The sequence below is a fragment of the Musca autumnalis genome, unplaced genomic scaffold, assembly GCF_047663935.1.
Source record: "Musca autumnalis isolate F117 unplaced genomic scaffold, ASM4766393v1 scaffold_5, whole genome shotgun sequence".
Taxonomy (NCBI): Eukaryota; Metazoa; Arthropoda; class Insecta; order Diptera; family Muscidae; genus Musca; species Musca autumnalis.
Genome location: NW_027412088.1, coordinates 108055529 through 108075775, shown reverse-complemented (window position 1 = coordinate 108075775; position 20247 = coordinate 108055529). Strand labels below are relative to the sequence as shown.

The window sequence follows — 20247 nt, the reverse complement described above, 5'->3', positions numbered from 1 at the left end:
TTCAGACCTAAAACACATATCGCTCATTTACTCAAAGAGTGACACATCTCAAAAAATTTAGTTTCGAGAAAAAAGCGTTTTAAGTTGGTGATTGAAATTTGACTTCCCAACATAAAAAGATTATCACACAAAAACTAAAATAATTACTTGGACCATATTTTCCAAACAGTTAACTAAGAAAACTTATTTTTTGAATTATGTCACTCTTTGAGAAAAAGAGCGATATGTACAAAATTTCAGCCGTGTAGCTCGACTTATTCGGAAGATAGTGTGATTACAACAGACATGGCTAAATCGACTTCGAATTTTACGTAGATCAATAATATATGTATATACTTTAAGGGTGGCAACCCAGCAAAAATTCGGATGCGTTAGTCATTATGTAACCCATTACGAAGTAATGTATACAAAAATAACTACTTAGTCCCAATTTACATTAGGCGAGTTTACTTGCGTCAATTGTCAGTTTGTTGGTGAGAGAGGGTGTTGAGAGGCAAAGGGTTACCATATACCTCACCTCTCTCTCCATTAAACTGACAATTGCCGCAAGTAAACTCGCCAAAAGTAAATTGGGACTTATATTACTCCTTATTAAGTAATGAGTACGGTGGCACAGAGCTTGTGTGTCTGACTACAAATCCAAGGGTTGTGTGCTCAACGCTCACCGTCGGCCAGGTATTTTTTTTTTAAATCAAAGAACAGTTGCTGCAGCGCATGTAAGCATATGTACATGTTGAAACAACCATTAATGTTCGTGTGCAGAAGCAGAACTTCGTGTGTTTAAATCCAGTCGATGGCAAAATAAAAAAAATTAAATAAAAAATAGGAAGTGTGTTGAAATTGAAAACAAATTCCACCTCAACTGTTCTAAAAATAGAAAATATATTTTTTTAACTTATAGCTTATTTTTCAACTTCCAGTGGCCATAAAATAACTAGATATTCTAGTGGTTATATTGGTCATATAATAACTAGTTATTCAGTGCAACATGCCCTTGTTAAAATAATGGGTTAGTAGGGGGTTTTGTAAGTAGTTACGACTACCAAAAAGTACTATAAAACCTCAATGTTATGGGAGGACTTTTTTGCTGGGAAATGATTACTTCGATGAGTTACAAACGGAATGACAAACTTAATATACCCTCCATATGGTGGTGGAGGGTATAAAAACGTGAAGTTTGACCGCGATTTATTTAATAATCTCTCCAGCGTTTTTTTTTGTTGTTGGATTTTTCTCATCTATGAACATTGCTGTTTCAAAATCCGCAAAAACTTATCAGGCGTAAGCGGTTGTCGTTGAATTATCCCAATTTGAACTTCTATATCTAAAATGGTAAAACCTATGTAAATATCATAAAGGACAAACCTGTAGAGAATTTTCACTGCTACAGCATTTTCTTTAGCTCCATTTTGATAGGGCTTGTTGTTTGATTAATTTATATGTGATTTATTGATGTGATTTATTTACATTATGATTTATTTATAAAGCGCCCCGGCGATGTTTCTTGTCTTTTGATTTTTCTCATCTATGAATATTTGAATGAAAACTTCCAAGCTGTAAGCTCTTTTCCTTTATAGTTGGTTCAAAAGCACCGTGAAGAGCAAAACAACATTAAACAAATAATATTTTTACCCTTTTTTCTCGGGTTCTGGTCCGTCCATAAATACTAAACCGTTCAAAATTCAAGAAAACAATCAACTACAAAAATCGTCCTCAGTAAGTAACTTTATACAATATCAGAACATTCAAGGAACAGATCATTCATAAAGATCATGAAACAGCTATAAAAACACTGTACAACAAAATTAAACCTTTTTTAAATTACAAGAAACCCGGCACAGATTATGAAAGAGGGCCGAAAAAAAAGACACGTGTATCGGCGTTTTGAAAGTTTACGTCGGGAAGTAACCTAAATAGGCGTGGTAAATTCCGCCCATTTCTACAGGTTTTTGCATTTTAGGTATTAAGTGTCTTTGGCAATATTACTGACAACAATGCGAGGTATCTTTTTATGAAAAAAATTAACCCTCATGCGAGTCACTAAACGGGTCTCTTTGGTCCCTTTTTTCAAAAACGTTTAAAAACTCCTTTAAAATGTGATCGTATCAGATCAAAATATTCTACAACATTATTTGTCAAAATTCAATCAATCAGAGCAGGAGTAGCTGCCATCATGTTTTAACCGGTTTATTGCTGTCTTTACCTTATCGGCGTGTCGCATCCAATCTTAAACTGCTCAGTTGGTAAATAATCAGCAACTACAGACTTATTATTTTCCGACGATTTATTGGTGTCTTCACCTCGTCTTGAGCACGGAAAAGAAGTCTTTTGAAGGAGTAAGAATTCACCGGAAAATCATGGAGCGAAATAAAAGCAATAGCAAATGACAGATCATCCTGTAGGATGTTTGTTTAGGCCCTATGCTCAAGGAGTTAAGCGAAAAAGACGAATATACATACCTCCCTATAAAATGGCACGAAAGCGGCGTCGAAGCGACTGTGGCGCGCGGCAAATAAATATGCGTTGGTCCAAAATTGGTATGCACACCCGCCTTGGACGCAGAAGGTCGTGGGTTCGATTTCCCGGCCAGACAACATCAAATTTTCAATGGTGGCAAATGCCCATCAGTAATGTTGGCGACATTTCCTGAGCATTTCAGCCATGTAAAACTTCTCTGCAAGTGGTGTCTTAAGACATGCCGTTCGGAGTCGGCGATAAGCAGTAGGTCCCATATCATTTAGCTAATATGAATCGGGGTGAACTGATATGAGAGAAGTCTCCCTTGTCCCGTCTGGAATGATTAATATTTCTGCTAATCTTAGATAAAGTTAGAAGAAGGTGCTCATCGGTCCACCCCATTCTATCTCTAAAATGTAGCAACCGATTCAGTCCAAACTTTTTGTCCAAGTTCGAAAATGGGCAATATATGTCCATAGATGAAAGTTTCAATTCACACAGGCTGCGGATATGGCTCTGTCGGCACAGCCGACTGATAAAAACAAGTAAACAAGTATAATAAACAAGTAAACAAGTATCAGTCGGCTTTCCTGACAGATATATATATATACCCTCAGCCTGTGCTGAGATATATACCCAAAAAAAACTTTTATATTTAAGGGGTTTTCAGAATTTTGGGCATATGAACTTGCCGAAAAAAATTTGGATTTGGATTACAGCTCAAAAGTTTTGCGGAAGAGGTACCAAAAGGAATGGATCGACATAGTCCATTGTGGAATTGGGTCTTATTTTGGGAGTCATTCCTCTCAATAGATATCGCGCCCACCCGTCATTTTAGTTGATAACAATATAATTTAGACGAAAAATATATTATCGCTGTCAACAGGGCCACTAGGAGTACCTTCGGTAAAAATTTCCAAAGGATCCTCGAACAGACCCTTAACCGCGCTTAAACAACAATGTTGAACAATTGTGTGGATGGTATCCCAAGGAGTGGACTTATTAGTAGGGCTTATTTTTGAACATAAACTAAGTTTGGACACAATATTTCCAGATACAAAGTATGGACCAAATCGGTTGCTTCGTTTGTGAGATATCGCGCGTACCATGTTAGGGGAGGTACCGGAAGAAGTGGACCTATAAACATCACCTTCCAATTTTATCTAATATTCGAAGAAAATTACGATATGCAAAGTGTGGACCAACCGAATACTGCAGTTCGAGAGTTTTCCTGCGCACCAGCCACTACAAATGGTGGATATAGGGGTTTTTACAGCTTTTACCTGTTGCAAGAAAAATCACAACGATTCCGGAAGAGGTCCTAAACTGCCTTTTCCGAAATTTTGTGTGGGAGGTACACGAAGTCCATATTTTAACCTGATCTATGTCTCGTAGAAATATCACCCAACCAGTTACTGCCTTCGAGAGTTATCGTGCGCAACATTTTAGCGAACAGTTTTGAACTAATTTTGGAGAGGAGCCCAAAGGAGTTGACCGATATGGCCCATCATAGAACTTAATTTAAGTTTGCGCAAAATATTACAACCACCAAATTTTGGATCGTATTGGTTTAACCATTGGAGAGTTATCATGCGCTGAATCCACTATTTATTGTGCCTTTTCGGATTTTTACAGCTTTCGAGCTTTTTTCTCAGGAAGTATTGATTTGCCCCTGAAAAAACTTATACCGTTGTAGTGGGGCAGCGAATACAAGTTGTTACATCAAAAATAGCGGGTTCATCATCGCTCATTCTTATGATATGGCCTAGCCAACGCAATCGCTGCATATCGATACGTTTAACAATATTGATGTCGTTGTATAGCAGATACAGCTCGTGGTTCATGCGACGTCGATATTCACCGTCAACGCATATTGATCCGTAGATCTTTCGAAGAATTTTTCTCTCAAACACACCAAGCACTGCCATGTCTGCTTGCGCAAGTACCCAGGCTTTGGAGCCATACATCAGCACGGGTAGTATCAGTGTTTTGTAGAGCGTTATTTTTGTTTGACGAGATGTGGCTTTGTTTTTAAACTGCTTACTTAAACCAAAGTAGCATCTGCTGGCCAATACAATTCTTCTTTTTGTTTCACAACTGCTGTCGTTTGTTGTGTTTACGGATGTGTCGAGGTAGACGAAGTCTTTTACTACCTCAATATTATAGGAACCAACTTCCACAGTCGGTCCGAGCTCAATGGACGCATTGCGCGTCGATACCATCAACTTCGTCTTCTCACCGTTTACCGCCAGACCCACCTTAGCAGATTCTCCTTCGACCTTCATAAAGGTATCAGTTACTTCTTCCACTGATCGTCCCATGATGTCTATATCATCAGCATAAGCAAGTAACATGTGACTATTGGTGTAGATTGTGCCACTTCTTGTGACGTTTGCCTCTCGTATAACCTTTTCCAGCAGGATGTTAAAGAGATCACACGAAAGGCTGTCTCCTTGTCTGAAACCTCTTTTGGTACCAAACTCTTCGGAGAGGTTCTTTCCTATTTTAACTGAGGACCTCGTGTCAGTTAAAGTCATTTTACAAAGCCGGATGAGCTTTGCGGGGATACCAAATTCAGACATGGCTTGGAATACCTTTGAACGCAGCTGGCTGTCGAAGGCTGCATTATAATCGACAAAAAGGTGGTAAGTGTCGATCTGCATCTCTTGGGTCTTCTCCAGGATTTGCCGCAGGGTAAATATCTGGTCAATGGTGGACTTGCCAGGTCTAAAGCCGCATTGGTATGATCCAATTATCTCGTTGACCATAGGCTTTAGTCGTTCGCACAATATCCCTGACACGATCTTGTAGGCAATAGGGAGTAGACTTATGCCCCTATAGTTAGAGCATACAGTCTTATCTCCCTTCTTGTGGACGGGGCACAGGATACTCAGGTTCCAATCGTCGGGTACTCGTTCTTCCTGCCAGATGGTGCTAACTAGCTGATGAATACACCTTATCAGCGTGTCGCCTCCGGTTTTGAACAGCTCGGCTGGTAAGCCATCGGCTCCTGCTGCCTTTTTCTTCTTCAGCCGATTTATTGCTGTCTTTACCTCATCTTGGCTGGGCGGTATACATTCAATACAATCTTCTGGGATTGGGACTGTGGTATCTTCGTCGTCTTCTACCAACAGTTTTGAAAAATGTTCTTTCCATATCCTGAGTACACTATCTGTATCAGTTACCAAATTACCTTGCTGGTCTCTACAGTCTTAAACTACACTTTTCCAAAATTTTTTGTGGGAGGTACCCGAAGGAGTGTACCGATAGTCCATATTCGAACATGATCTATGTGTGGTAGAAATATTATGATGTGCAAAGTATGGACAAAATCGGTTAGTCCCTCTGAAAGTTATCGTGCGCATAATTTTTTCCTGAAAAATTTAAACTTTTACCAATATGGCTCATCTTCGAACTTAAACTAAGGTTGGTCAAAATATTACGAAATCCAATTTTGGACCAAATCGGTTCATCCGTTCGAGAGTTATAGTGCGCTCTAGCCAGGTGGACATTGCGAAATCGACTCCAAATTGTCTGAAACGGATTTCGTTCAAACATACTTGGGGTCTAAAACCATTATTTCGATTTTAAATTACCAACATCGGAAATAAGTCCTAACAGTTGGGCGTTAAATTGATTTGGGAATAATGTCCTGACATATTCTTCCTATTATTCAATAAATTAAGATTTCATACTTATCTCTATTTCAAAAAATAAAATTTAATTTTTCAACATGTAGACAAAATTCAATGGTGTCATCTTGGTGTACACAACCGTTTATAGTTCTACAAACGATTCACTAACAAAAACCAGCCTCCAAACTATGAATACGATGAATATCACAAAATTATGACAAGCTGTCAGGTTAAGCAGCATGAGTTTGTGATAAGCATCGAAATCGATTTTTCTTTTTCGTGTCTCTATGTGGCTTTTGTTTGTTGTGTTCCAGTAGAAGGAGTGCCAAAACCAAGTCAAGGCTTACACAGAAAATGCAAATAAGTTAATACAGACATACAAAGGCAATGCGGACAAATCACAGTGAATGTATGTGCATAAAATGTTATACACAGTATGTTTACAATAGACAAAGTTAAGAAATTTAATATAACAGAGATAATAATTCCCCAGCCAAAATATTCCACGCTCTTCCCAATTTGTTGGGAACTAATATCAACAATAGTAATCGTCACGCACTACCACTGTGCTGCAGCCCAGAAACGTTTTGTATGCATTCAACGGCAGCATAATATATTCTACAATTTTCTTTAAGATAGTCAACGTTATTGTTCCACTAGGCCAAGGCATCATAATCGGTAGCATTGGATGTAGAGGATTATGACGCGACACTGCATTAGACGTCATGTGCATGAATCCTTCCTATCTGTGGCATTAACAAAGGAAAAAATCTCATTTTGTGGCACAAGAAAATGATGAAGAACTTTACATGGAAAAGAGAAAATTGTGCACACACAAAGGGATCTTTATCTTTTATTTAATTTTCCTTTCAAAAATGTCACGTAGCTGTAAGAGCCACCAGCACCACAGCATCAGCAGTAGCAGCAGCAGCATTGGAAGTGACATTAAATTGATGATAAACTTTGTTCTCGTTTCGCATTCAATATTTTCCACTAAATGCTGGGGTGCTCAACATTTAGGGCTTTTGAGGATATAAAAAGCAAAATGGAAATGAATGAAGAACATAATTGAACATATATATGTACATTTTTGTTCGTCCAAAATTAACACAGTGCATTTAACCATGTTAATATTTTAGTAGCTTGCATTAAATCTAAGCACACAATTTTGCAAATGTTGTTCTCCTCTGTGTCTTCTTCACAAAATCACAAAATCACAAATTTTGACTTTTGGGTTAGATTTTTAGTGGTCTTTTGACGCAAATAAATGTCAACTTAAGTACAAAAACGTGATAGTTTATTGAAAATGAAAATGATATTCTACAAAGATAGGCACCAAGCATTCATTGTTGGTGTCGTACTCACTCAGTGTTTCATTCAAAGTCGATATACATACATTCGTACATATGCAATAACAGCAACTCGCTTTTGCCCTTAGCCTCAGATTAAAGAGATTTTGATGGATGGATGTACGTCTGTTGAAATCAAAATACAGCTCGCAATTTTTAAGATAGAGCTTTGTAATTTGGTATAGAAGTTTCTATTATTCGTAGGATGTTTGGTATTGCAAATGGACTATATCGGTTAACGTTTTATTATAGCCCCCATAAAACGATAACCCGAGATTTTCGGTATTTTGCCTGAAATTTGGTACCTAGTCTTCGTTAGGTGTATACAACTTATCCTCAGAATTTTGTCGGTATAAGCTAACGTCTTCATATAGCCCCCGTAGAATGGTTCGGTATTTTGAAGGTGGCGGCATCCATATTCCTCCGAAATGGCTAAAATATGGTGATTAGTCTTCATTTGGGGTTAAAACTTTCTGAATGAATGTTGTTGGTATTGGCCAATGCCTTTATATAGCCCCCATTAAACGGTACCTCTCGATTTGCTGTATTTTCAATGTTGTGACCTCAATAGTCCTCCGAAATGGATGAAATTTGGTATTTAGTCCTCATTTGGGGGTATAAAACTTTTCATATGAAATTTGTCGGTATAGTCCACAAATAGCCACCATAGAAAGGTACATTCCAATTTTCGGTATTTTGAAGGTTGTGGCTTCATTTTCCACCGAAATGGCTGAAATTTGGTATTTAGTTTTTGTAAGGGGTGCAGAACTTTCCACCTGAAATTTGTAGGTATAAATTTACGCCTTCATATTGCTCCCACAGAACTGTAGCTCCCGATTTTCGGTATTTTAAAGGTTGTGGCTTCAATATCCCATGGAAATAGCTGAAATTTGGTATTTAGTTTTCGTTTGTAGTATAAAACTTTCCCCCCGAAATTTGTCCAGGTCAATGCCTCATATAGCGCCCATAGAATGGCACCTCCCGGTATTTTGAAAGTTAGCCACATTGTTTTACCGAAATTGTTAGAATTTGGTATTTAGTCTTCTTCATAAACGATAGGAAACTAATTATTCAATTTTACTTCAATACAACTCGTGGTGGAGGGTATAACAAGTTCGGCCGGGCCGAACTTAACGCCTTTCTTACTTGTTTTACATAAATGAATCAAAGTTCTGTAATTGTCAAAATTTACGTTTCAAATCTTGTTATTTTGTCAGAAACAATGTATACGTATAAATCTACACTTTCTTTGATGTATTCATCTGTTGCAGCATCAAAAATCGAAAAAAAAACAATAGAAAATAATGCTCTAAACATATCCAACTTTTTTTTTGTTCCAGCAAAGTTTTTTTTAAACCCTCAGCATTTATGCTAACGAGGGTATATACACTTTGATATGACCAAAAATGTGCCTCATCGAAACAACTGTTTTGGATATAAATTCATTTCAGAAAATTTGTTGTAGATTTAGACATGTCCGTCCATCTGTCTGGCCGGCTGGTGCGCACGATAACTCTCGAACGGATTAACCCATTCGAACCAAATTTTGCACTTCGTATTATTTTGCTCAAACTTAGTCTAAGTACGAAGATGGATCATATCGGCCCACTCCTTCGGGTACCTCCCACACAAAAGTCCAAAAATTTTCTGTAGAATGGTGTGAACGATAACTCTCTTGGCCCAAACTCGGCACATCGTATTATTCTTTCCAGATATAGATCGGGTTCGAATATGGACTAAATCGGCAAACTCCTTCAGGCACCTCCAACACAAAATTCGGTAAAAGGGAAGTTTAAAAGCTTCTCTCGGATCGTTGTTGTGAACAATAACTCCCGAAAGGAGCAATTGATTTGGTCCAAACTTTGCACACCGTTAGTTCCTTCCAGATATAGATCGGGCTTGAAAATGGACTATATCGGCCCACTTCTTTGGCACCTCGCACACAAAGTTCGGAAAATTTGAAGTTTAAAAGCTTCTCTCGGATCGTTTCAGCAGGTTGTATTTGCTGCTCACTTTACGACGGTAAAATTTTTTCTGGCGCAAGCCCATACTTTTTTAGAAAATAGCCTAAAAGGTCCAAGAAACCTTGATGGCACCAACTAAAATGGCAAATCCGCAAGATTACTCTCGTAGGCAGATTCTGAGTTTGGACCAAACTTTGCACATCGTATTATTTCATCTAGTCGTGTATCAGGTCGAAATATGGACTATATTGGCCCCGTCCTTCGGGTACCTCCCACACATAATTGTATGAAAAGTGCAGTTTAATAGCTCGTCTCTGATCGTTTTGAATTTTTTTGCAAACTACTAAACTGGGTGATTTTAAGGTAAGCCTCGATGGTAGAAACCGATTTGGTCCAAAAGTTATACATCATATTATTTCTGACAGCCTCGAATTATGTCCGACTAATGACTAAATAGCACCGTAATATCACCGACGTCGGTAATTAACGAAAATATTCGGTTGAATTAGAGAATGCGCTATTCTGTAACTTTATGTTAGCGATTGTAGAAATTGTCAAATATTATATTTCAATATTTATTAATGAATTTTTGTGTTAAAAAGATAATTCCTTCGCAACTATAGAGCAAAAATCGCCTAAAGGAGGAAAAAAGGACTGCTTTTTGGAGGAATGTGCCGAAAATAGGTATCGGCAAGTACCCCAACAATGCGTTACACCAGGGTACCTTCAACTTCTAAACTATCAAATGCTGTTGTTGTGGTTGTAGCAGCATATAAACCTACGTAGAAGCTTAGGTTTGATGCTGGGTTGCAGCCTCTGGCTGAAACACTATTGTAGTTTCGGGTCAATCCGGTACGAAGGAACCCGCTGCCGTGGGCATGAAAGCATCAAATGTGTGTGTGAGTACTTCTAGAAGGAAAATGAACAATACATGATTAACATAGATTTTGGTGGTTTTATTCCAGGATATGAATAAATATGTCATTAGCAACTATGTAATAGATCGGCAAGCCAAAAATACAGAATATCTTCATTTTATGTCTTTGAAGTGGACAGGAACTTGTCTTTTAGAGCAATACGTTTGCCTGCAATCTAATGAAGCAACAGAAGGTGCATAATTTATATTTTATAGATGTATGTAATGGGAATCATCATTCAGAAGGGCACTTCTTATAGCTCACATCACATGTGTGTGTAATATAAAAATATAAATGTGGTAGAATCCTGTATGTATGTATTTAAGGCGTTGTCTTATCTCTAATTACAAAGGTAGGATCATATTTTCGGTTATGGCGTTTTGTAAGGAAATTCTGATTAGAGCAATTAAAAGAAGAACTAGACGAAGAATGAGGTTTAAAATTTGGCATGAGTTCGTGGATCCCGATTTTCTGTATTTTGAAGATTTTATCTACAATTTTCAAGCGAACTATCTGTCATTTGCAATTTGAGGTTCCTGGTGGTCACAACACCTCTCCACTAAAAATTGTAAATATAGGTCAATGTTTTGGTATTGCCCCCGATTATAGGTATTTTAAGAATTTTAACTACTTTTTGGAAGCAACCACCTGTTATTTGTCATTTGAGGTTCCCAGTGGTCACGAAACTTATCCACCGAAAATTGTCAACATAGGTCAATAATGCGGAATTTACCTTGAATACCGGCCTTATTAACATTTGTTCAAATAAAAACGTCTTTCTTAAAAGAAATCAGGTAAATATTGCAATAATGTACTGTCGTTAAGCCGTAACAACCACTTTTTTGGTTGTTAGCTTAACAATCAGTTTCGGTAGTCAACGACATAATTTACCGAAAAAATCGTTCAAGTTTGTATACAGAATAGCACTTACCGAAAATTATCGTTAACTACCGACATTCGTCGTTAATTCTGTAGTTAATGAGTTACAGAATCGCACTACCGACGTCTGAGTACACAAGCAGATAAGGCAGTAAAGAAAAATAATACAGAAAAATTATACAAAAAATACACTGGCCAGTTGTACAACGATGAATATAGAGAAGTATTTAAGAGGTAGAAGAAGAAGCCCAAAATTCCGATTGGATAACGAATGATATCTCAAAACATGTTATTCACAATTGGAAAAAGAAGAAGTATATGAAAGTTGCAAATGAAAATATTTTTTTAGTTCGACTTATGGAAGAAAAGTTCTGTACAGCCAAATTTTAAGATTGTTTAATATTTCAAGTAACATGTCTCAATCGTAGTTAGCTTGTTTAGTTTCTTGCAAAAAGTGTTCAACATGGGTCCACTTCCATTTAACGAAACCTTGCGATTCCTCCTATTGGTAAGGCATTAGCCATATTTTAACACCGAAACCACGTTAGTTCGTCATTTTAGGTTTTCAGTGGATAAGAAACTTCCAACTGCGAACAATTCGATTTGATACATTCCTCCAAAACTGAATCTCTCCAAATTTTCCGATTTCCCAAGTAAATTAACGTAAATTTTATATTTAGGGGTTTCTGGGTTTAGAAGACTACTACTCTACTATGAGACTAAACCCAACTCCTGAAAATCTTCAAATATGTAATTAGTTTATCCACTTATGTGAAAGGAAAAAACGTTACAAAAGTGTAGGATAGACCGAACGTATCACCTTTTTACTTCCTCGAAATTGGTTTACATTAAAAAATAATCGAAATAATAGTTTTTGGATATGATCTATGGGTGAATGTATCAATGTACTAGTTAATTGTTATGTTCAATAAATAATCATGTAAACGGCTTCCAACGATTAGCATTGAATGTGGGAAACACCTTAAAGGGAGCGTTTCAAATATTAATTAAAAATGTACCAAACAATTTTTCATCATCGGCTTTATTGTAAAGCCATTGTTGAACGTGTACTCAGGTACACATAAATACTTTCATTTAAAATCACACAAGCTAAAATTGTGGTTTTGTATTTTTTAAGATATTTGAAAAATTTATCCAACATATACACAGCCTATGGTTGTGATATTATTACCATCTAAAAAGAATATGAAAATAAAATAAAAATTTTATTCGGAAAGTAAGATATCTCAACGTTTTTTATAAATCTTAACTCTTATAACGGCTTATATATTTTTGAATCAAAGTGTTTATTTGTTAATATTTCAGATCCAGAAGTCAATTGTCTAGTTCCTTAAAATTCGTGTCTAGTAATCGGAATTATTATTTTAGTTTTTTTCTTTTGAAATCAACTGATTCTTATTTCATTGAAGTCATATGCTATACACCCAAGTATGTGTAGATTTATGATCGCCAATTTCATGATGCTGTTCAAAAAAACTAAAAACAAAACAAAAAAGAAATACCAAAATAAAGTGTAATAAGATACATTATACTGCTTCAAGGCAAAATTTGTGTTAAACGCCTAACAAGCGTTTTCTTAATAAAGGCCTAAAATTATGAATGTCAGTAGGTATATTCGTCTGTCTGCCGACTACATAACAACTCGACTCCTTCTGTTCGCTTTCAGTTGAATTGCTTTGTCTGGAACTAAGTCTAGGCAGACATGAGCAGGCCGGCAGACAGACCGACATAAGCCACAGACATATGAATAGATTTAGGCAAACCAGTCAAAAACGAAGACAAGACAAAAAACTCAATTAAACCACTTTGCTTTGCTTTATAATACAAAAATAAACTTCAACTTCATGCAGAGACTTGTTTATATTCGCACCATTGAAAACACATCAATTTGAAGTGTGCTTCAAATGACTTTAATTATATTATAACTTATGGGGTTTTTCTTCACTACTGCTGACTGGGCCTTTTAAATAGCAAACACTTCTTTCTGCCCCACCCCTGTTAAAATATAAAGCAAAGTCTATGTTTTGTTTACCAGAACCAATCGCCTATGATGCATTGCAGTTTTAACAGCTTGTAATTGCTGTAAATATTTTGTCGTTGACTCAAAGAAAGTTGACGTTTTGAAGAGTGGCTTTAAGAGATTTCATAGAGGCAACACTTCAGGTGCTACCTACTCGTTCATTTTGGGAACTTCCATTTATACTAGACATCAACTTTAAACATAACTTTCTATTAGTTAACGAGGAGAAATATGGATTTGTATATGTATTAAACAATTAATATTGAATTTTTAAAAACAAATAGGGAAAATTTGAATATTCCCAGTGCTAATTGAAAACGCGCATTACAAAATATTTAAATTAAGAAAAAATTAATATTTAACTGTATACCAGCAAAAATTGAAGGAAGTGGTTCTATGCGATGCCATGATATTATAGGACCTTTGCATTGGAAGTCGTGACAGATCCGATCTTTTCATCACATTGGAACCAATCGGAGATTTGAAAATACGTCCACGGCTGTTAAACTGTTTCAAATAGTTGGTGAAAATGCCTTGACAAATGACAGTTCGTGGTGGAGGTTATAAAATCATTTTTACTTGTATTTTCGACGTTTTGCCTGATTGGTATTCCGATATTGGCTTAACACGGTGCTCTTGAACAAAATTTAAATGGAAGGTACTTACACCTGGGAAGTTTTTGCGGATTCCGAAACTGTTCATAGATGAGAAGAATAAAAAAACAAAAAAAAAATCGGCGTAGTGCTTTTTAAAAAACTCAAGTTGACTTTTTTAAGGGTTTTTTCGGTTTTCACGATTTTGCTGGGAAATCGCACGACCTATTGATATGTAGTTTTGAAAATTCCCTACAAGATTGACTTCTATAAGTTCAAATTAGGACAATGGATTGACTGTATAGCCTCCTTCATTGTGAAAACCTAAGAAAGCCTTTAAATTGTCAATTTGCTCCGGCGATTTTTTTTTGTTTTTTGATTTTTCTCACCTATGACATTGTAGTTTCAGAATCCGCAAAAACTTCCCAGGTGTAAGCACTTTCCATTTAAATTTGGTACAAGAGCACCGTGTAAATCCATCAAAATGTTATTGGCTTTAATTAATAAGTGTTCCGTTCCATTATTTTTAATCTAAGCATATAATACGAAATTTTTGACCTGAAGATGCTATATAATAAAATAATGATTTTTCTTTACTTTTCAGATAACTTAACGTTGTATATAAAAAACAACTCAAGGTAAGTGTAAGCATACAAATATTTTGAAAACATACATCCCAGCTAGCATTTTTTGAAAATTTTAATCAAATTCGAGTCTTTTTTGATCCGACTGCACGATTAAAAAGCTAGAATACGAGCTCATTTTCTAATCATAAATGACTCCTTTGTCGGTAGGAAAACATAACCTCAGGCGACTCGTCTAAGCAAATCAAAAATGAGTCTTTCTCAGCATTAGTTTCGAGTCATTTTTGCCCATTTTCTGATGGTATATAAAGTCTTTTTCGATTCGCATTTCAATCATTTATTGGTGATTTGTTGAATAATTTGGGACTCTTTTTCGAGTCTTTTTTGGGTCATGTTTATAATCGTTTATGAATCTTTAGGGAGTCATTTATGACTATTTTTATTAAACGAAATAAACTAAAAGAATTTTCCATTTATTCTCCTTTTCTTTCCTTTCCTTCGTTTTTTTTCTGCTTTGTTATGACTTTTAATTATCCTTTATGTTGGGCGGTGAGTATACTGCTTCTTCATTTCACTTGGCAAAACCTGAACATGTGTTGTGTTTGTATATACACTTAATATTATACGTTACATTTATATCAAAGTTTTGTAGAAAGTGTATATGAGAATTTTATTTTTTATTTACAACCAAATAAAAATAAAACAAAGCAATCAGTTTTTAATCACCTAACTGTTCAAAATAGGATCAGAAGATTCATAATTATAATCACTTTTCAAACACCTGCATGACCCTTTTTTGATTAAGCACTTTTCAATCTTCCAGATGATCAAAATGTGACAATAAATAACAAAAAATGGTCACATTTTAAACACTTCAATGACTAATTTGTGATTGCTACACATTTATTGTTGTATTTTAAATTGAACTCTTTTTAATCACTACAGGGAGTCACTTTCGAGTCCCTTTCTGATCATACAAACGACTTAATCAGTTTTTGATCACCACAGGGACTCTAAAAAGACTCCGCAATATGATTTTTGAAAAAACAATCTTCCAAATGCTAGCTGGGTACATATATTAACACATACATATATACATCAATCATACATAGCGCTAGAAGCGCCTTTTTGGTTTTATGAAACCATCTTGAATTTACAGCCTGTTCATGTATGTCGACCGAAAGGTTTCTTGCGCTTCGGAAGTGGAAAAAAATCATTTTCTGTTCATGTAAACACCTTCGAAACGAAAATCTATGCGACCGACAAGCCATACGAAATAACACGTAAACGTACACTTTTCCATTAAATTTGGGTTTATGTATTTCGAAAGGACTGTCTCTTATAGAAAGAGAATGTCAAAATCACTCACTTGCTTTGTAGCTGCCGACTAGAACGTAAACTCGCGAATAACACCAAAAATCTTAAAACAAATTTATGCAACACATTCTTGAAACAAAATAAAAATTTTACAGACACGTTATAATGGCGGTTTCATTCATTATTTTGAAGAAATCAATTAAATAAAATAATTCAAAATACCGACACATTTTATTTTTCAAACAAAACAAATCACACATATTCCAATATTTGTATGTATATGTGGATTTTGTTTTCATTTCTCATTTGGCTCTCATTTATGGAACATAGTTGTACAAATGTACATTCAAATTAGTAGTATTTCGCATAGGATACGTAACGGCAGTCGCACGATAGTTTGCGAAATACATGAACGCATTTTTAGACGGAAGTGAGTGACTGCTTTCCTTTCGTACAGGTTTCCGTGCGACATACATGAACAGGCAGTTAGTCTTATAGAAGAACTCAATAGAGCAGGCAGTCTTCCAAATGCTAGCTGGGATATGGTAAAAACCAAATTTCCTTTACAATTTCATTTGAAAAAAATTAAATTTTTTTTTTACAAAAACCAAATTTCTTTTACAATTCCATTTTTTTTGAGAGCACATCTTCAATTCATGTAAAGGAAAAAATTCTAGTTTCAAATCTGTTCGCGTTTACAAAATTGGCAGATGCGCGCAAAAGTTATAGCGGTTTTTATTCTCTTATAAAGAAAAATATTTTAAAATTTTTTATTTGTTGTATTAACAAAAATGTATGCATTATCCGTAACAGCATTTGATATCCAACTGTAGATGTACCATTATTTCTAAAATTTGTTTTTATTTTTCCGGAAAATCAAAAAAATTAAAAAAAAAATCTGGGAGCAAATCTAAATTATACTACCTCAGAGTCCGTATAAACCTCTAAAAAATAAATTAACAAGTAAGAAGGCGTAAAGTTCGGGCGGGCCGAACTTGTTATACCCTCCACCACGAGTTGTATTTAAGTAAAATTGAGCAATTAGTTTACTTTCGTTTTTGAAGAAGACTAAATACCAAATTTCAGCAAGTTCGGTAGAGCAATGTGGCTAACTAACCTTCAAAATACCGAAATTCGGGAGGCATCGTTCTATGGGGGCTATATCACAACGTCGATCTATACCTACAAATTTTTGGCGGAAAGTTTTTAGGCTCAAAGAAGACTAAATACCAAATTTCCGATATTTCGGTAAAACCTTCAAAATACCGAAAATTAAGAGGTACGCTTATATGGGGGATATAGGAACCCGCGGACTTATACTGATATTTCTATCCTGGAATATTTTATAACCTTATATCTTTTAAAAATTCTTCAGAATTACGAAAATTGGGAGGTATCGTTCTATGAGGGCCATATCGAAACGTGGACCTATACCGACCAGTTTCACTCAGAAAGGCTTTTACCTCCAACAAAAGACTAAATATCAAATTTCAGACATTTCGGTGGGATGCTGTGGCCACAACCTTCAAAATTCCAAAAATCGGGAGGTACCGTTCTATGGGGGCTATATGAAGGTGTGGACCCATACCGACAAAATTCTGGGGGAAATTCTTATACTACGAAGGCTAAGTAAAAATTTCAGCCATTTCGGTGGAATATTGAGGCCACAGCCTTCAAAATACCGGAAATATGGAGGTACCAGTCTATAGGGGCTATACTAAGGCGTGGACCTATACTGACAAATTTCATATGGAACGTTTAATACCCCCAGTAAAGACAAAATACCAAATTTAAGCCATTTCCTTGGAATATTAGGGCCGCAACTTTCAAAATATCGGAAATAGGGAGGAACCGTTAAATGGGGCTATACTAAGGCGTGGACCTATAACGACAATTTTCATGTGGAACGTTTAATACCCCAAGTGAAGACCAAATACCAAATTTCAACAATTTCGCTGGAATATTAAGGTCGCAACCTTCAAAACACCGAAAATCGGGATGTACAGTTCTATGGGGGCTATACTAAGGCGTGGACATGTACCGATAAGTTTCTGGGGGGAAATTTTCTACCCCCAACAAAGATTAAATACCAAATTTCAGCCATTTCTGAGGAATAATGAAGGCACAACCTTCAAAACACCGAAAATCGGGAGGTTCCGTTCTATGGGGGCTATACTAAGGCGTGGACCTTTACGGACAAGTTTCTGGGGGAAGTTTTATACCCGCAACGAAGGCTAAGTACCATTTTTCAGCCATCTAGGTGTTATAATGAGGCTAAAACCTTCAAAATACCGAAAATATATAAAACCAAAATTATAAACATTGGCTTTATAAATTGCATATTATAGCAACAATAAAAGAGAAAAAACTTATTGTTAAAATATTATTCCAAATATTTTTGGTTCGATTAGAAAAATTAGAAAAAAATATTTGGGAGTTCTCCAACTATTTCGCTAAAATTCCATACAATAATTAATGTTTACTGCTAAAACTTCATCGAAAAATATGGTTTACCATCGCGAAAGCTTAACTGCTTACTGAAATTACAATCATTTAAAAAATATGTAAACTAAAAAGCCTGTTATTCACGAATTAGTTAAAGTCGGTTGTGAGCATCCGATTTTCGATACAGCGAATCAATCTCTTTCAATACCTATGTGCCGTCAGTTGCGTCACACAATGCAAAAACCTTAAAGTGGGTACAAGTCGCACAATGTGCATACGATTTTAATACGCATCCGGTTTCATTAGCGCCCTTAAAAAATTCGTCAATATACACCTATTTGAAATAGATTCTTCAAGAACCGCGGATGTGCCTCCACATTACATTGTGCGTAAAAGACCCATATTAATCGCGTATCTCTGTAATTTATGACACGCGTTTTCCCAAATATTATAATCGCGTATAAAGGATTCCTTTATGTAAAAATTTTTAAAGAAATTCGTGGATTTGTCAAAATATATTTTTGCTGATTTTCCTATTTCCAAAGTATCTTTTTCCGCGGTTTTAGTGGATGGATTCGATCGCAGAAGGGCTCATTAGATCCGTCGCGAAAAAAACTAAATTCACGCGGGTTCAAAGGAAATTGAATGACACATGTAAATTTTAAACGCAAAAAATAGGTTTTTCGGAAAACTCACGCATCAAATTTTGACTTTTGGAATCAAATTACTAGGATACTGTAAGGAGCACACTCATGAGTTATACATTAAACTACGTATAATCCTATTATGCTGTTGCGCGCCCGGATTATTTAAAAAAAAAAATCAAAAAACCCCGAAATTCCGGCTTCAAAATGTCAGCATTAATTTTAGGCGTATGCAGTGGATATATCGAAAAATCATACAGTAGTATCATGTTGCCCATGTAGTATTCTGTGATTCTTTCTTTGAGCATAGGTCTATAAAATGTAAGGTTAAGCCAGAAATCGGAAGGGAACATAAGAAAACTTGTTGGATTCAACCCATTATTCTACATTGATGCCAACACAACTTCCACGAAAATTAATTTTAATGGTCCACATACATTTCTTAAGAATTTCAGACAAACTATATACAATATGTTAATTGTTCGCGAATTCTGTATGGGTGAAACTCGGATTCATTTTTGGTTTTTTACCATATGTATATGACCATATACGCTTATAACTAAAGAACGGCTGAACAGATTTTGACAATTCGCACCAATTCGGAATGGTCTCATGGCAGAAAAGGATAAAACCTAAAAAAATCGCGAAAATCTGCGAAAAATGTGCAAAAATATTTTTTGAAGAATGTCAATTTTTCCACACATTTCTCTCCAGCTTTTGCGTTCGGATTATATCGTGTCACTTTTTTACAGTTTTTTGGCGAAAATGCACCACATGCTATTGACTTTTTAAAAGATCTCTATGTCAATTTTTCTAAAAAATTGTTTTATTTAATTCAATAAATGTCAGTTTTCATTTTATTCAAACAATTCTTTGTGCAAATTAATTGCGAAAATTTTAATTTAATTTTAACACGAGTTGTACCTTAATAAAACGGAACCATTAGTTTCTGTTCGATTCTGAAAATACTAAACTCTACGGCTTATTTCCAGGAGCCGTGGAATATGCTAACTGCTAACTTTCTTTTAAACCAGGTTTAATACGAATGAGACACCAATATTTTCTACGCATTCTGAATCCGAAATACCATGTTACGTTCATTCCATTTGGACGATGCGCGTACAACCTTCAAAGGTCATAAAAACTGGAGGTTCCTTCAATTGGGATATATACGAAAATAAGAACCTATATTGATCATTTTCTGTGTCGAGGTTTTCTACCCACTGAGAATCGCATCGACCGGCATGGTTGTACCTTCCAATCTGACAATCCACAATACCAAATTACTGCACTTTCGGTCAGAAGAAAATATGGACCAATGTCTAAATTTTTTTAAACAAATGTTTAGGGTATACCGAAATGGGGATGTATGCCAACAAATTTTCGTGGAGTTTTCTGACAACTGGAAACTTTAAATGTGAG

The 20247-nt window shown here is 35.7% G+C and overlaps 1 protein-coding gene across 5 annotated transcripts in view; it reads left to right on the top strand.

The window, feature by feature from the left end:
* Positions 1-20247, top strand: part of sano (CABIT domain-containing protein serrano) — a 711482-nt gene that overhangs the window by 312219 nt on the left and 379016 nt on the right. For all 5 annotated transcript variants that reach the window (XM_073957415.1, XM_073957408.1, XM_073957405.1 and 2 more), the window contains one exon: positions 14440-14473. The gene's annotated coding sequence lies outside the window, so the exon portion shown is untranslated. The remainder of the gene's footprint in view (positions 1-14439; positions 14474-20247) is intronic.